Source organism: Xenopus laevis, chromosome 8L, assembly GCF_017654675.1.
Source record: "Xenopus laevis strain J_2021 chromosome 8L, Xenopus_laevis_v10.1, whole genome shotgun sequence".
NCBI lineage: Eukaryota > Metazoa > Chordata > Amphibia > Anura > Pipidae > Xenopus > Xenopus laevis.
Genome location: NC_054385.1, coordinates 38,576,717 through 38,593,434, shown reverse-complemented (window position 1 = coordinate 38,593,434; position 16,718 = coordinate 38,576,717). Strand labels below are relative to the sequence as shown.

Sequence of the window (16,718 nt, the reverse complement as noted above, 5' to 3'; positions counted from 1 at the left end):
GGTGCCTATTGTAGCAGTGGTATAATAGTCTCTGGGAAGGGACTGTTACTGTGGGATAGCAGGTATAGTAGGGAGAGATGGTGCCTATTGTAGCAGTGGTATAATAGTCTCTGGGAAGGGACTGTGACTGTGGGATAGCAGGTATAGTAGGGAGAGATGGTGCCTATTGTAGCAGTGGGATAATAGTCTCTGGGAAGGGACTGTGACAGTGGGATAGCAGGTATAGTAGGGAGGTATGTGTCTATAGTAGCAGTGGGATAATAGTCTCTGGGAAGGGACTGTGACTGTGGGATATCAGGTATAGTAGGGAGAGATGGTGCCTATAGTAGCAGTGGTATAATAGTCTCTGGGAAGGGAGTGTGACTGTGGGATAGCAGATATAGTATGGAGAGATTGTGCCTATACTATAGGCACCATCTCTCCCTACTATACCTGCTATCCCACAGTCCCTTCCCAGAGACTATTATCCCACTGCTACTATAGGCACCAACTCTCCCTACTATCCCAAAGCTCAAATTCTGTGATTGCCTATGACTAAGTGCTAGGTAAGCATGAAATGCGTTAGGCCATGTGGGGACATTTTTGATACTTTTTAATATGTATTAATAAACTATATTTTTTTTACTACAAAATGCATGCTTTTGGGATTTTATTCAGAATTTTTGAGGCTATACCTCTGTTTGGTCACTAGAGGACCCCAGCATGCTACCAGAGATGTACTGGTGTCTATTTCCCAGCAATTTCAATATTTAAGGATAGGAATTAGTCTATATTGGACTAAAGCTAAATGCCATCCAGTACAAGGACCTTGAAAGTAAGGTCCCAAATAAGGATAGAATCAAGTCTGTTCTAATAGAGATGACTATTTCCCATCCTTGTAAAGGCCTTCACAATATATTAACCTTTTGGTATGTTAAATAGATATAAACTACTTTGAAATTCATTAAAGGACATATTTCTGCCATTTTTAGTCAGTACTTAGTTATTCAAATATAAGATGTGTGAAATCCATCATCCTGTGTTCAGCTGGTTTATCTCTACTTCATATGAGGTCCAGTACAGCGATAGAAACTCAGTTCATATATGAACAAGCTAATTCCTATCCTATCCAAGGACCTTCTCTAACAGTACAGGGACCATCTGTATTGGGCAAATACCTGACAGGTCCAGTACATGGATAGAAACTAAAAAAATATAAGTTTGAATCCCGGAACTATGGTGTCCACGAATTCCAATAATCAGATAGGCTCTCCTCCGCCCGTTATAAGAACACTCTTCAAATAAGAATTGTTGTATCCTTTAAAAAAATAAAGTTTATCGAGGGGGAGATAACAGAAAGTTTTATATAGTGTAGTATTTATAAATTGAAATTCAGCTCTCACCCTTAGTGATTATTTATAACTTTATAACAACAGTGCATTTGTTCACAACTTTTTACTTTCTCCGTGAGAAGTTATTTAACAAAATAATCCGTGATTGAATATAATACACTTTTAAAACCATGAAAACATAAAATCCCCAACTAATCACATTAGCTCTATGAGCATTAGGTGCTGTGTGCAGTGTTTCCCACAGTGTGAGCTGCGTAACTAGGGAGGTGATGGACTCTAAGGGACGCTGAGGAACCGGAAGCGCAATACGGAATGCACAGGACACTTTTTTTCAATGCTGTTGGACAACGGATGTTTCCGATAAAGAAGAAGTCTCAGAACAGGAAGAAAAAGATTTTAACCAACGCCTCCCTTGTCTCACGTCTAGTAGATATAATATACCACTGGGGCACTAGGATTCTAGAGGTCGGTTGCTATACCATCACCTCCCTAGTTACGCAGCTCACACTGTGGGAATCACTGCACACAGCACCTTATGCTCATAGAGCTAATGTGATTAGTGGGGATTTTATGATTTCATGGTTTTAAGCGGATAAAGAAGAAGTCCCAGAACAGGAAGAAATAGACTTTAACCAACACCTTCCTTGTCTCACATCTAGTGAGTATAATATACCACTGGGGGCACTAGGATTCTAGAGGTCGGTTGCTATACAGCTCACACTGTGGGAATCACTGCACACAGCACTTTATGCTCATAGAGCTTATGTGATTAGTGGGGATTTTATGTTTTCAGGGTTTCAAAAGTGTATTATATTCAATCACGGATTGTTTTGTTAAATAACTTCTCACGGAGAAAGTAAAAAGTGGTGAACAAATGCACTGTTGTTATAAAGTTATAAATAATCACTAAGGGTGAGATCTGAATATCAATTTATAAATACTACACTATATAAAACTTTCTGTAATCTCCCCCTCGATAAACTTTGTTTTTTTGAGGGATACAGAAATTCATATTTGAAGAGGGATAGAAACTAGTCAGTTCATATATGAACAAGCTAATTCCTATCCTATTTAAGGACCTTCTCTAACAGTACAGGGACCATCTGTTTTGGGCAAATACCTGACAGGTCCAGTACAGGGATAGAAACTAGTCAGTTTATATAAGAACCAGCTAATTCCTATCCTGTCTAAGATGGCCATACACAGAGAGATCTGCTCTTTTTATGATGTTGCCAAACAAGCGGATCTCTCCCCGACATGCCCACTTTTGCCCATCTAGGGCCCAACGATCGGATCATAGTGCTGCCAAAACGGATCACAGGACCGCACCTACGAACAGATGGGGCCGCGATCCGATGGGATTTTTAAACCTGCCCGATCAACATGTCTTGCAAAGATGTATAACAAAATTACAAGATGGTGACCCCCTGCTGCCAACCTTGAAAACATACATCAGTTGTTTAGTTAGGCTTCTGATGCAGTAACTTCATGTTTATGTTTAGTATACAAAATACAGCATTTTTTAGCATTATTCTATTTTAGACTTTAGTTCCCCTTTAATGCACCTAGCTATACAGGTGGATCCTAGATTAATGGAAAGGCATCAGTAGAAGGTTTCACAGCCTGGTTATGTTCCTAGCAGCAAGGTTTCTTTTACTCTTGCTCAATCCCCTGAGGATCCCCTACAGTTTGGGACCGCTGAGCTGTCACTTACGATTTCACAGACGTTCCCAGGGCCTCTTCATGTACTGTGGTACTAAAGGCCATTTTGTCTGTACCTGCACAGTAAAATTGGGAAAACTCCTGAGCCTGTATGAGGTTGGGGAGATTCATTTGGGCTGTATTTCTGCTCCCTGTAACACTAGTTCTAGGATTTGTGTTCCTGTTACTCTGTCCTGGAATAACACACCTGTTTCTTTTAAGGCTTTCATTGATTCAGGGGCTGCTGGGTATTTTGTTGACACAACTTTTGCTGGTAAAATGTATGTCCCTTCGTTCCTCTCCTGTCAATAGATGAAAATCCCCTTGGCAATGGCTTAGTTACATCAGTAACGCCTAAACTTGAGATGAATGTGGGAGGCACATGTTCTGAATACATTGATTTCCACCTTATCCACCGTGCATAAACTCCTGTGCTGTTAAGCCTGCCCTGGTTAAGGCAACATAACCCGCACATTGATTGGAGAACTGGGGAGATTTTGCAATGGGGTCTTGGCTGCATCAGTCTGCATTAACTGCCCATTATAGCTTGCTACCACAGTCCTTGAGTGTCTACTTGAATGTGTTGGGAATTTTCAGTGACACCAACATCCCAGGATAGGGAATTATCCCCTCTTATAAAATTGAAATCCTCTAATCCAATATATTAGGAGCCCACTGGGAGAGATTATTGACTCCAATGGAAAGGACACGGAGGCGTAAATGTTAACTATTTGATTTATTCAGTTCTATAAAGGTCTTGCTCATATCTGAATCTGCGCACCTTGCAGCGAAGCGAAGTATAAACTTCCTGCAGTTGGTCTGTGTGATAAGAATTAAAGGTGAACATTATACATTTTACCTTTGTTGTAACCCCAATTTCCCAGTGACTCAGTTAGACGTGCTCTCCAATGGTGTGAGGACTTTACCTCTCAGTAGAACAGAGGTATACCTTTGGTAGATGTGGGATATCACTGGAGACCTTCAATCAGAAAGGGAGATCTATGACAGAGCAGCATAATGGCTACTGTGGGGCCGTCATTGGAAAACGCACACTGGGAGAGAATATTGATGCCAGTATTAAAGATGGCAGAATGGGGCTCCTTCAGCAGCTGGTGTAACATCCCAGGGCAGGTATCTTCTGTGTAAGCTTCATATCCATAGAGGCTCATGGGAGGTTTCAATAGGGCTCACTCATTGAGATGTCTTACATTGGCCATTAGAATTAATATTCCTTATCTAAGATTTATGATCTGAACCCCCTAAAACGTGATTGGCTGTAAACTCACTTTTTTATTTCTGGGATCAGAGGTTGGCGGAGCATTGATACACGGGGGCATTAAGGGAAGTAATGGCAGAAATGAAGGAAATCACTATTTGAGTGTGACACTGGCTAGTGCCTGGGATATTAGCCTTGGTTCTGTGCATATATAATAAAAAGTCTGAAATCTCCTATGTTAACATATAACGGGTCAATATGGCAACAACTGGAGTGACAGTTGGCCACTTGCTGTTCAGGTTTCTCCATTAATGCTATTAATATTCATACTTCTCTGTATATCTCACTTTGTATATAACATTTACGTCTTAAAAAAGCTTTTAAGGGAAAGTTAAGAAATTATTAAGGGGAAAAGTCTGAAATCTCCCATGTTCCCATATAACAGGGGTCACTGACAGTGTTTAGAGTGACAGTTGGCCAGGGAAATGCTGCAACCTGTTTAATTTAATTTCATTTAAAGGGGAACTTTGCTTTAATGCTGTTGATGCAAAAGGAAAAACTGATGCTAAATTTTGTTTGTTGCCAATGGAAATCAGATTTCAGAATTTATGGTCAGAATAAAAATAACAGCTAAAACAGATAAACAATATACAGTATATAAGTTTATGGTTTGTTTTTGGTACAATGGGAGAATTGGTTGAGGGTGTGAATACTTATATAAGGCAGTGAATCTTGATATGTATAGCAGAGAGGGCTGGTGCATGTGAGCTCACAATCTCTTCTTTCTTTCTGTGTCCCCACACAGTGAAATATCCGAGCGACGAAGCGGTTTCATATCATTTTCAAAGTGATTTCACAGCGATTGTTTTATAGAGATATTCAGCCATATTCCATCTGATTTTTGGTGTTTGGAAAAAACATCTTCCTTTGATGTCAGCTGAAATCTTCTTTTTAACCCAACAGCTCTTTTAAGAGCTAAAAAACGTGGGCGCAATGCCATTCTGCGCCCCCTAGAGGAAGGTAAGGCAACTGCTACTGTTTTATCTGAATTTAGGGTTTTGCTGTATAGAGAACAGATACAGATAAAGTATAGAATGTAATAGAATCTTTCTCTTCTCCTTCAGCCACAGGCAGAGTCCAGACCCCTCTCCGAGGTTTATAAGGTGAGTAGAAAGGAGGGTAAAACACTCGCCGCTACTGCCGGAAGTGAGACATGTTTTGTACCCTGGGGAATATTATGTTATCAATAAAATCCTTCTTTTTTCTATTTTATTTTCCAGCCTCCTGATGGTTGGCTGACCAAGGATGTGCTTCTTGGAGAGGGCGGCACCGGAGACGTCTACAAGGTAAGGGACGGGACCAACCAATTCCTAGAGAGTAGGGGAACTGAACAAGGTTGTGATCACTACACACAACCACAAAGGGGGGAATTCACAAAAGTGTCAGGAACGAAAAAATGTCTTTAAAATGTCGTAGAAAGTGTCATAGCAACAGCCGATAAATTCACAGAGCATTTCTCCGCCAATTTTCCGACATGTACGACACTTTTGAATTAGTGTCGTTAAAAGTGGGCGTGGTTTTTTCGGCGCCACTTTTCCCGACATTTTTATGAATTACTCGTAAACTCATTTTTTTTACCGACAATTTTTCAGACACTTTAGGCTCTCCAAAATGAAAATGTCAGTCAAATTGTCTTTTTAAAAGTCTTGGTAAATGTCGTTTGTACGATGAAAAGATATACGACATTTTAGAAAATTGTCAGACTTACGAGACATTCAGAGATGGTAACATCTGCCTTTGTGAATTTGCCGTTCGTACGACATTTTACAAATTTGTCGACCGCCACTTCTGGGTTATTTATTTTACCGACACTTTTGTGAATTCCCCCCAAAGTGTTTTAGGCAGACATATAAAGCTTCTGGTTTGGGGGCTGCATTAGACCCTCTCTTTCCAACTTGTATATGAATCAACCTTTCTGTCTGTATTACAGGGACGACACCATCATAAAGGCGTGGTAGCGGTGAAGATCGCCAACATCAGCCGAGTACTGTATCTTTATAATTCCAATCACTATATATCAATCCTATTTGTGTAGTTGCCTATGTGAGCTAAAGGGATTTCTATTATTCCACTCCAGGATGAAGAGTCAGTCTGCAGGGAGCTGAAGTTTCTCCAGCAGTTCGACGACCACAATAACATCGCCTCTTACTATGGAGCCTACTACAGGGCTCCACTCACGGATTGCCCATCGGAGCTCTTGGAAGTAAGAAATTATTTACTGTATCGTGTTCATTCCTCTTGTGCCAAAGCAATCTCCACTGGAAGTGATAGAATACATGACCTTAAATAATTTCTATATATTGCAGATTGTTTTCGAGTACTGTGGTGGAGGCTCTCTCAACTAGAGATGTCGCGAACTGTTCGCCGGCGAACTTGTTCGCGCGAACATCGGGTGTTCGCGCTCGCCGGAAGTTCGCGAACGTCGCGCGACGTTCGCCATTTTGGGTTCGCCATTGTTGGCGCTTTTTTTTGCCCTCTCACCCCAGACCAGCAGGTACATGGCAGCCAATCAGGAAGCTCTCCCCTGGACCACTCCCCTTCCCTATAAAAACCGAAGCCCTGCAGCGTTTTTTCACTCTGCCTGTGTGTGCTGAAGAGATAGTGTAGGGAGAGAGCTGCTGCCTGTTAGTGATTTCAGGGACAGTTGAAAGTTTGCTGGCTAGTAATCGTTTTGATACTGCTCTGTTATTGGAGGGACAGAAGTCTGCAGGGGTTTGAGGGACATTTAAGCTTAGGTAGCTTTGCTGGCTAGTAATCTACCTTCTACTGCAGTGCTCTGTATGTAGCTGCAGTGGGCAGCTGTCCTGCTTCTGATTTCATCTGCTGACTGCTGCAATAACAGTAGTCCTTGTAAGGACTGCTTTTATTTATTTTTTTGTTTTGTTTTACTACTACTACTACTACTACTACTATAAGAGCCCAGTGCTATTAGTCTAGCAGTGTTGGGGAGTGGGACTGGTGTGCTAATCTGCTGCTCCTAGTAGTTCAGCAGCACCAACTTTAATTTTTTTTTTTTAATATTCATTTTTTTTTATTTTACTTTTTTTTATTTTACTACCGCTGTAGTAGTGTATAAGTTGACCTTTTAGGCATTATTTGCCCTGTAGGCATTATTTGCACACTGTTTTCTTCAACCCGCCATCGAGCTGTGTGACCTTGTTCACATTCTGTCTAAATATCCATAATATTACCGTCTCCAGAAAAAACACCGGAGTCACTTTTTTCAAGCAGCCATAATATATTTTACGTAATCCGTATCCACCGCTGTAGTAGTGTATACGTTGACCTTGTAGGCATTATTTGCACACTGTTTTCTTCAACCCGCCATCGAGCTGTGTGACCTTGTTCACATTTTGTCTAAATATTGATAATATTATCGTCTCTAGAAAAACCACTTGAGTTACTTTTTTTCAAGCAGCATTCATATATTTTACGTAATCCGTATCCACCGCTGTAGTAGTGTATACGTTGACCTTGTAGGCATTGTTTGCCCAGTTTTTTTGGCCACAGCCACTGAAGCACAGAGGCCAGAAAAAATATGCCATATAAATGCTGAAAATAGTCATTTTTTGCCATACGTTGACTCAACGTATATGGCAAAAAATGACTATTTTCAGCATTTATGTGGCATATTTTTTCTGGCAACTGTGCTTCAGTGGCTGCAACCAAAAAAACTGGGCAAACAATGTCTACAAGGTCAACGTATGGCGAAAAATGACTATTTTCAGCATTTATATGGCATATTTTTTCTGGCAACTGTGCTTCAGTGGCTGCGTCCAAAAAAACTGGGCAAACAATGCCTACAAGGTCAACGTATGGCAGTTGTTTAAAGAGAACAGTAGATTACTAGCCAGCAAAGCTACCTAAGCTAAAATGTCCCTCAAATCCCTGCAGACTTCTGTCCCTCCAATACAGAGCAGTATCAAGCAGATTACTAGCCAGCAAACTTACTATCATCTGTCCCTGAAATCACTAACAGCTCTCCCCCTACACTATCTCTTCCAAGCACACACAGGCAGATTTTTCAGATACATTTTTGCCCTTGATCCCCCTCTGGCATGCCACTGTCCAGGTCGTTGCACCCTTTAAACAACTTTAAAATCATTTTTCTGGCCAGAAATGTCTTTTCTAGATGTTAAAGTTCGCCTTCCCATTGAAGTCTATGGGGTTCGCGAACCGCTCGCATTTTTGCGCAAGTTCGCGAATATGTTCGCGAACTTTTTTTCCGACGTTCGCTACATCCCTACTCTCAACAATCTCATCATCAAGACCAATGACCAATCCCTGAAGGAGACCTGGATTGGCTATGTCTGCAAGGAGGTTTTAAAGGTAAGACCAGATTTACCCCTTAAAGGAGAAGGAAAGTTTAAAACTAAATATACCGGTAAACCCTCAAAGTAGTGCTGCTCTGAATCCCCTGTCAAAAGAAACACAGCATTTCTTTCCTTCTATTGTGTACTCATGGGCTTCTGTATCAGACTTCCTGCCTTCAGCTTAAACCTCATTGCCCTGGGCAAGAGCATGCTCAGTTTGCTCCTCTCCCCCACCCCTCCCTTCTCTACTGTAATCTGAGTCCAGAGCAGGGGGAGACTCAGGCAGGAAGTGATGTCACACCACATTAATACTGCAGCTCCTATTCTAAACAAACAGAGAGTTTCTAGAGCTTTTTACTCAGGTATGGTAAAACATTATACAGAATAAATATAGCATTCTAGCTTGCACTATTGCAGCTAATCTATTGCCAATAAAATGCCTCCGTAGCTTTCCTTCTCCTTTAAGGACTCTTCTTAAATTGCATAAATTATATATACAATCTCTTTTTTGGGAATGTTTAGTCTTATGTCTGTTACAGTCTTATAACCTACATCTCAATCTCCCCAGGGGCTGCACCACATCCACAAGAACCGGGCCGTTCATAGAGACATCAAGAGCCTGAACATCATGCTCACAGAGACGGCCAAAGTGAAGATCAGTGAGTAAAACTTACACTTATAAGAGTAATGGATGGTGGGGAGATTCTGTGAATATGGAGTCAGGGGGTTTCATAATTCAGGTTTCTATCTTATTATGGTTAAACAAGTTATTTTCCATTAATAGATTCTATCTGTCATTTCAGTCGACTTTGGAAACAGCTGGAACCTGGACCCGCAGACTAGATTGTGCCACGAAGCGGAAGGGACTCCACATTGGATGGCACCCGAGGCCATAAGGCAGAAGGGCCAGCGCCTGGCGTACGACACCAAAGTATGTTGTACTTATAATACTTGTAACAACACGGAAAATTTACTTATCAGTGTTAATGGGACATAGAAGCAGTCATGGAGACAATGGAGTTTTTCCGAAACGTTGGGTTTCTTAACTCTTTGCACAATGTGTCTGCTTTAATATATTTGCTCATTTGTATTGTGACGCTGGTGTTATGTACTGTAACTGCTAAGGAGAATGGCGTGTACTTTTGCACCCATGATAATATGTGTATATGTTTCTAAAAGAGAATTGTAAAAGTATAGCCTTTTTACTTTTTTTTATTAAACACCAACTAACCCTTCTAATGCTCTTTGGTGTGTCTTTTGCAGTGTGACAGCTGGTCGTTGGGGATAACCGCCATCAAATGGCCGAGGGAAAAAGCATGTAAGTGAAACACAACAATTGTGGCTACTTTATTTTATACATTGAGCAGCAGAGGTTTTATATCAGAATGGGAGGAATTTGGGGTGATTTGCTATTTCAAGCAAAAAATAACTTTTTCTATAAATTAAATAAATAACTTCTAGACATATTTGATGTGCTTGATATATATGTTTTTCACATTTAGCATATGCAGATCAATACCCGGTGTTGCACCTGATAAGAGAAGCCCAACCATCGAAGCTTCAATCAAACAGATGGTGAGTCGGTCCCAGCTCATGTCACTGTACATTGTACCTGTGCTTGCAGACATGGAACTCCCCAGATTTTCTTATTAACACTTGGGACATTTGGCAACTCCTTTATCCACTTAGCCGCTTCCACAGTCTGCCCTCACCATGCCCCTTGTCTGTACAAATTTGGGATAATGGGGAGATTTCAGTCTCAGCTCAGGGGGGTGTGTATTTTGTTTAAATACCTCCTAAATATAAATAGAAGTTTTTGTAAGTGAATCACAACAATTGCAAACTTAAAATGTGGCCCATGAGATGCAGGCAGGGATATATGTGTGTTTTCAGGGAAATATAGGTGGATGCAGGGCAGATATGATCTATTTTATGTATATAATCACTGTCTATGTCTCAGGGGCATAACAGTATAATGATGGGCCCTACTACTGTGAGATTACAGGCCATATGCACTATGGTGCAGTCAGGAATGAGTGTGGGAAAATCACAGGACCTTACCTTGTGCCTCACAGCCTTATAGACATCTGGGTTGGGGAACACTTGTATGTATGTATGTAACTTTATTTGTAAAGAGCTGTTAAAGGGATACTGTCATGGGAAAAAAAAAATTCAAAATGAATCAGTTAATAGTGCTGCTCCAGCAGAATTCTGCACTGAAATCCATTTCTCAAAAGAGCAAACAGATTTTTTTTATATTCAATTTTGAAATCTGACATGGGGCTAGACATTTTGTCAATTTCCCAGCTGCCCCATGTCATGTGACTTGTGCCTGCACTTCAGGAGAGAAATGCTTTCTGGCAGGCTGCTGTTTTTACTTCTCAATGTAACTGAATGTGTCTCAGTGGGACATGGGTTTTTACTATCGAGTGCTGTTCTTAGATCTACCAGGCAGCTGTTATCTTGTGTTAGGGAAAAGCTATCTGGTTACCTTCCCATTGTTCTTTTATTTGGCTGCTGGGGGGGGGGGGAAGGGAGGGGGTGATAATCACTCCAACTTGCAGTACAGCAGTAAAGAGTGATTGAAGTTTATCAGAGCACAAGTCAAGTCAGATTTCAAAATTTAATATAAAAAAATCTGTTTGCTCTTTTGAGAAATGGATTTCAGTGCAGAATTCTGCTGGAGCAGCACTATTAGCTGATTCATTTGGAAAAAACATTTTTTTCCCATGACAGTATCCCTTTAAGGAGCCACAGCGCTGTACAGTGCATAATAGTACAAAATATATAAAAGTATCCATGGAGGAGACAAATCACATAATAAATATAAATAGAATCATAGGACAAAGAGCTTAAGTGCTATGTGGTAAGAGACATAGTGGGAAGGAGGTCCTTGCCCCATAGAGCTTACAGTCTAAGTGGATGAGGGGCTAACATACAGGTACAAATTGAAGATAAAAAAGTGCACAAGGTAAGGCATAGTCAGTAGGGACAAGACTTTGGGATAATATTTCTATAATGTGTAATGCTGTAATACAATGGGTCTCACTTATCCCTAAAGAGATCAAATCAAAATAGATAGATAAATCGAAGGATTGATAGATTGAGGGATGGATAGATAGATAGATAGATAGATAGATAGATAGATAGATAGATAGATAGATAGATAGATAGATTGATAGATACAGGGATAGATAGATAGATAGATAGATAGAGAAATAGATAGATGATAGATAGATGGATAGATGGATAGATGGATAGATGGATAGATAGATAGATAGATAGATAGATAGATAGATAGAGAAATAGAGGGACAGATAGATAGATGATAGATAGATAAATAGAGGGACAGATAGATAGATAGATAGATAGACAATAGATAGATTGATAGATAGATATAGAGGGGATAGACAGATAGATAAATAAATAGAGGGACAGATACATAGATGATAGAGGGATTAATAGCTAGCTAGATAGATAGATAGATAGATAGATAGATAGATAGATAGATAGCAGGACAGATAGATAGATAGATAGATGATAGATAGATAGATAGAAGGACAGATAGACAGATAGATAGATATACTGCAAAATAAATGTATATTCTGTGGTATAACTAATGGTTACTGGGTAAAAGCTTCTGGAATCTGGAAAAAATGATCTGGGGATTTTTTGCTAGCTAAAACCAAAATCTCTTTTTTTCCAGGTCACAATATTTTATGTCCTTCTTGGAGTCCTGTCTGAAGAAGGATCCTTCGGAGAGAGGGAGTGCTGAAGAACTCCTGCAGCACCCATTTATCACCCAACTGCCACCTAAGAAGATTGTCAGGGCTGAGATTGAAGAACATCTCCTGACTCTGCAGAACTTGCCGGCCAAGAAAGGTGAGGGAATCCATTATATCTGATACGACTGCACCATCACACAGTGTAACTCAACAGCTGCAAGAGTTGGTTTTATTTATTAAGGCACTGGGAATAATAAACATGTTTTAAGGGGTACTTTAGCTTAATATTATATTTTAGTATAATGGTGACAATGGTGTTCTAAGACAATTTGCATTTGGTCTTCAGTCTTTATTTTTTTGTTTATGAATCATATACAAGCTCTAATTAGTATTCATGAATCACAAATATGATTTTCCCTATACAGGCCTGAAGGGAATAGCTCTCTGGACCCTGAAACAGCTGTGGCGTGCTTGTGACTTCTGCACACAGACATTGGGAGAACAAGAAGTAGCTCTGCAAGTTGGTTTCTCCTGTTATTGATCTTGTGGCCAATAACATCAACAGCCCAGAATGAGTTTTGTGAACCACAGCCGAGGAAAAAGAAACATCCACAGGATAAGGTCCCATCTCCATTCAGTATCCCTGTACAATGGTTCTCAGCTGGTAAACACATAGCAATTTGATCCCTGCTGCCTGGTGGATGTCTACATTGGTAGGACCAGAATCCTGTGCACAAGAGGTGGGTTTCGGCCAGAAGATGGTCAAGTTTACATTTCTTGGTCACAATCCTCCCCACGTGTGAAGCAAATAAATACACTGGGCAGTAGGGGCTGAATCAAGGTTTTCTGTGCTGATAGACATTAGCCTCACTGCAGCAGCCGCACAATAACACAACAGGGTAGAATGCGATTGAGAAAGCTCAGGCATTATTTCCTATTCCCATAGCCAGTGCATTTATTTCTAAAAGGAGCATCAGCCTAGGAGAAAAACTCCCTTACATGTTGGAACCTCTAATGAATAAGGGTTGTGCATAAATGCCATGCCTCTGAATGAGAATTAATGATGATCTATTACTGACTGACATTTTTGTCTCATACAGATCCAGTGGCGTCTGCAGCAACCAGAAACATCTCCTTTCAAGCTGATGCAGTTCAGCAAGTGGTTACTTCAAGATTCCTGCAACTACACCAGCAGGAACCTTATCTCCTTCTGTAGCTCCATGATCATATTCTTTTCAGACTACCACATCTCCACCAGTGGTGTCTTTGCTTTAGTTTACCTCACTCCACACACATCTCCACCTCACTTTCCAACTGCCATAGTTCCATCCATCTTCCTTTTTTTGCAGACTACTACAACTCCAACATCTTGCCTTAAGCATCTACATTTCACAGAACCATTGCTCCAACATTCATATCCACCTCTACAGCTCCACTAGCAGCATTCACATTTTTAAACACCATAGCTCCACTATTAGGATCTTAGTTTTCATTAGTATCCAATTACCACATCTCCACCCAAGGACTTTTCATGTAGCTTTAGCTCCACCACCAGCCCTTATCCCATATTTTACCTCTACCAGCAAGCTCTGTCCTTGTGCTAACACACCTCCACCAATATCTACTTTTATTTACATATCATCAAGAGTTTCTCCTCTTTAAAATATCTTTTAATCCTTGCCCTTCTTCCTGCACCTCCATTGGTTCTTCCATTCCACCAATACCAAGACATTTAGTCACCACCACACAGCACACACTAAAATGATGCCCCCTACATAGAGGCTTCTTTTCTCCACCTTTTTCTTTTGCCTCCCCCCCCCCTGCAATCTCCTAACACCAATTCCTCAGTGGTTTCTCCTATTCAAATTCTTTCCTTTCTAAATTCTATCCTTTCAAGCCTTCCACTGAACAACCAGTCATATCTCCTACTCTACACCCTGACATAAACTCTTAGTACTGATACTGACATAAACAAGTTGATTCAGGAACATGTCCGATTGCCCTTTGGGAGTCAGGAAGGAATTTTTCCCCCTCTGAGGCAAATTGGCTCTGGCTTCAGATGGTTTTTTTTGCCGTCCTCTGGATCAACTACTAAATAGGAAGATCCCTTTTACACTAAAACTTGAACCTAATGGATGTGAGTCCTTCCCAACATAACCTAGTGTGAATTAATCTAAAATGCATAAATATAACATCCAATTTATAAATAAATATGTTAATACACATTTCATCGGTGTTCTTGCATGTTTTTATAGTTCTATAGTTTTGCCAGGGAACATTACAGAGGAGGGAGACTTCTAGTGCAAGGGAAAAGGGTCACTGAAAAGTGAAGGTGGAATCAAGAGGCAAGGGTGGGAGAAATTGGTGAAAGGAGGTGCTAAGGATGAATAAATATAAGAAGGGGATAAGCCATGTCTGGACCCAGTCCTACTGATCTGCACTGATGTCAGAGGTTTGGTCAATCAATCCCATACAAATGATATATAGTGTACTGTATATAAACATATAATTGGGATTAGTACATTATGAGACTGGGTTCAGAAGGTGCTGAGTTACTAATATGTTATTTTGGGCCTAGCAGGGACTTGGATATACATGTCACTGCCATTAGAATCCTTTGGGCCATGGGATACTGCTGAATGGTGTTGCCCCCATGCTTTAGAATGAAGTAGTAGAATACCCATGCCCACTGACATACATGAGTAGGGGAAAGAGAAGACGCTGCTCGTGGGAGTAGGCTCCACCAACAGGTTTTCACAGTCCATTGCACTGATTTAGGCTGGGTGCCAGCACAGTCCAGTCAGCTCGGAAGAGGCATTATACTGGGCTTGTGCTGTGCCAGAGTCATTTTCATACATGAGCCCTCAGAAGGTCCTGCCTGACCAATATCTAGGGTTGTCACCATTTTGGAAAAAAAAAATCTCGCTCTACAGAAAAGAGAGGGACAATGAGGTTGCAGTGAGAGGAGCCAGGGGGGAAAGAAACATCATTATTATCCTTTATACAGTGCATGGCTTCTCCAATAGAACTGATTTTCCTATCACAGTGGCATAAGCACCGTTGGTTCAGTTCAGGAGGCAATAAAGTCATCAGTAGGTATGAAGAGGGAAACAGACACTCCATATGGATAGTGCCTTAAAGGAGAAGGAAAGGCTACACATAAGTAAGCTTTATCAGAAAGGTCTATATAATTACACCAGTAACCCCTCACAGTAATGCTGCTCTGAGTCCTCTGTCAAAAGAAACACCACATTTCTTTCCTTCTATTGTGTACACATGGGCTTCTGTATCAGACTTCCTGTTTTCAGCATAAACCTCCAGGGCTTGGACTTGAGCATGCTCAGTTTGCATTTCTTTCCTTCTATTGTGTACACATGGGCTTCTTTATCAGACTTCCTGTTTTCAGCATAAACCTCCAGGGCTTGGACTTGAGCATGCTCAGTTTGCTCCTTTCCCTGCTGTAATCTGAGCTCAGAACTATGAGTGAGAAGAAGTGATGTCACACCAAGCTAATATGGCAGTACAAGGTACTGTTTTATTATTACAGAGAAAACGAAAATAATTTTTTAACATTTCGATTATTGGGATAAAATCGAGTCTATGGGAGGCAGACCCCTCAAAGTATCAATACCCTGCAGTCAAGCCAGTTATTTATTTGAATGCCCTGGGAATATAATGGCACCTATTCTGCAAATATTCCCTATTAAGCCTATTTTTCAATTTGGTCACTTAATACATTTTATTTGCAGTGTATGCCTTATTTTTTATTTTATTACCTAAACAATTTAGATTTTATTAACCCTCTTTTGGAACTTACTATTCTGACCCAAATTTATTTTGGGGTTGGGTTATTCTTTCCCAGCCTTTTCTATCTGATGTTATGTAGGTTCTCTGGTCACACCTTGCAACCCAGAAGAGTTACACCAACGTCAGTCCTAGTAGCTAATAATTACACAACTTTTCAGAATGTGGAGGGCCTCTGGTCTGAAATCTAAATGGTGCTTTATCTCAATAAGAACACATACAAAAACTGCCACCCCATATGATATTCAACATCACTAAAAGTAGACCTCGCATTAGTAAAGTATGTGCACTTCTGCCTTAGACAGACCCACCTACTAAAGGCGATTACAGTGATATATGCTATTCTAGTCAAACCCCTGGATATACACCTGAACAAACTGCGTCTAAAATTGGCGGCAGAGATTCCGGGAATGGACGAGGAGACCTGGAAGGAGATAAAGAAGCAAGTCCCCGAATTCACAATCTCAAATAGAGATAAGACTGATCCAAATAAAGTTTCTCCATAGAGTATATCCAACACCTCACAGACTCGCTAAAATATACCCAGGTACCCCAGACACCTGCTACA

General features: G+C 40.6%; 1 non-coding gene across 1 annotated transcript; it reads left to right on the top strand.

Moving 5' to 3' along the window:
• Nucleotides 1–8,595: 8,595 nt before the first annotated feature.
• On the top strand, nt 8,596–9,484 carry LOC108698901. Its single transcript, XR_005963624.1, has 3 exons — nt 8,596–8,637; nt 9,190–9,280; nt 9,425–9,484. It is a non-coding gene; the product is annotated as an uncharacterized LOC108698901 (transcript).
• The last annotated feature ends 7,234 nt before the right edge of the window (nt 9,485–16,718 follow it).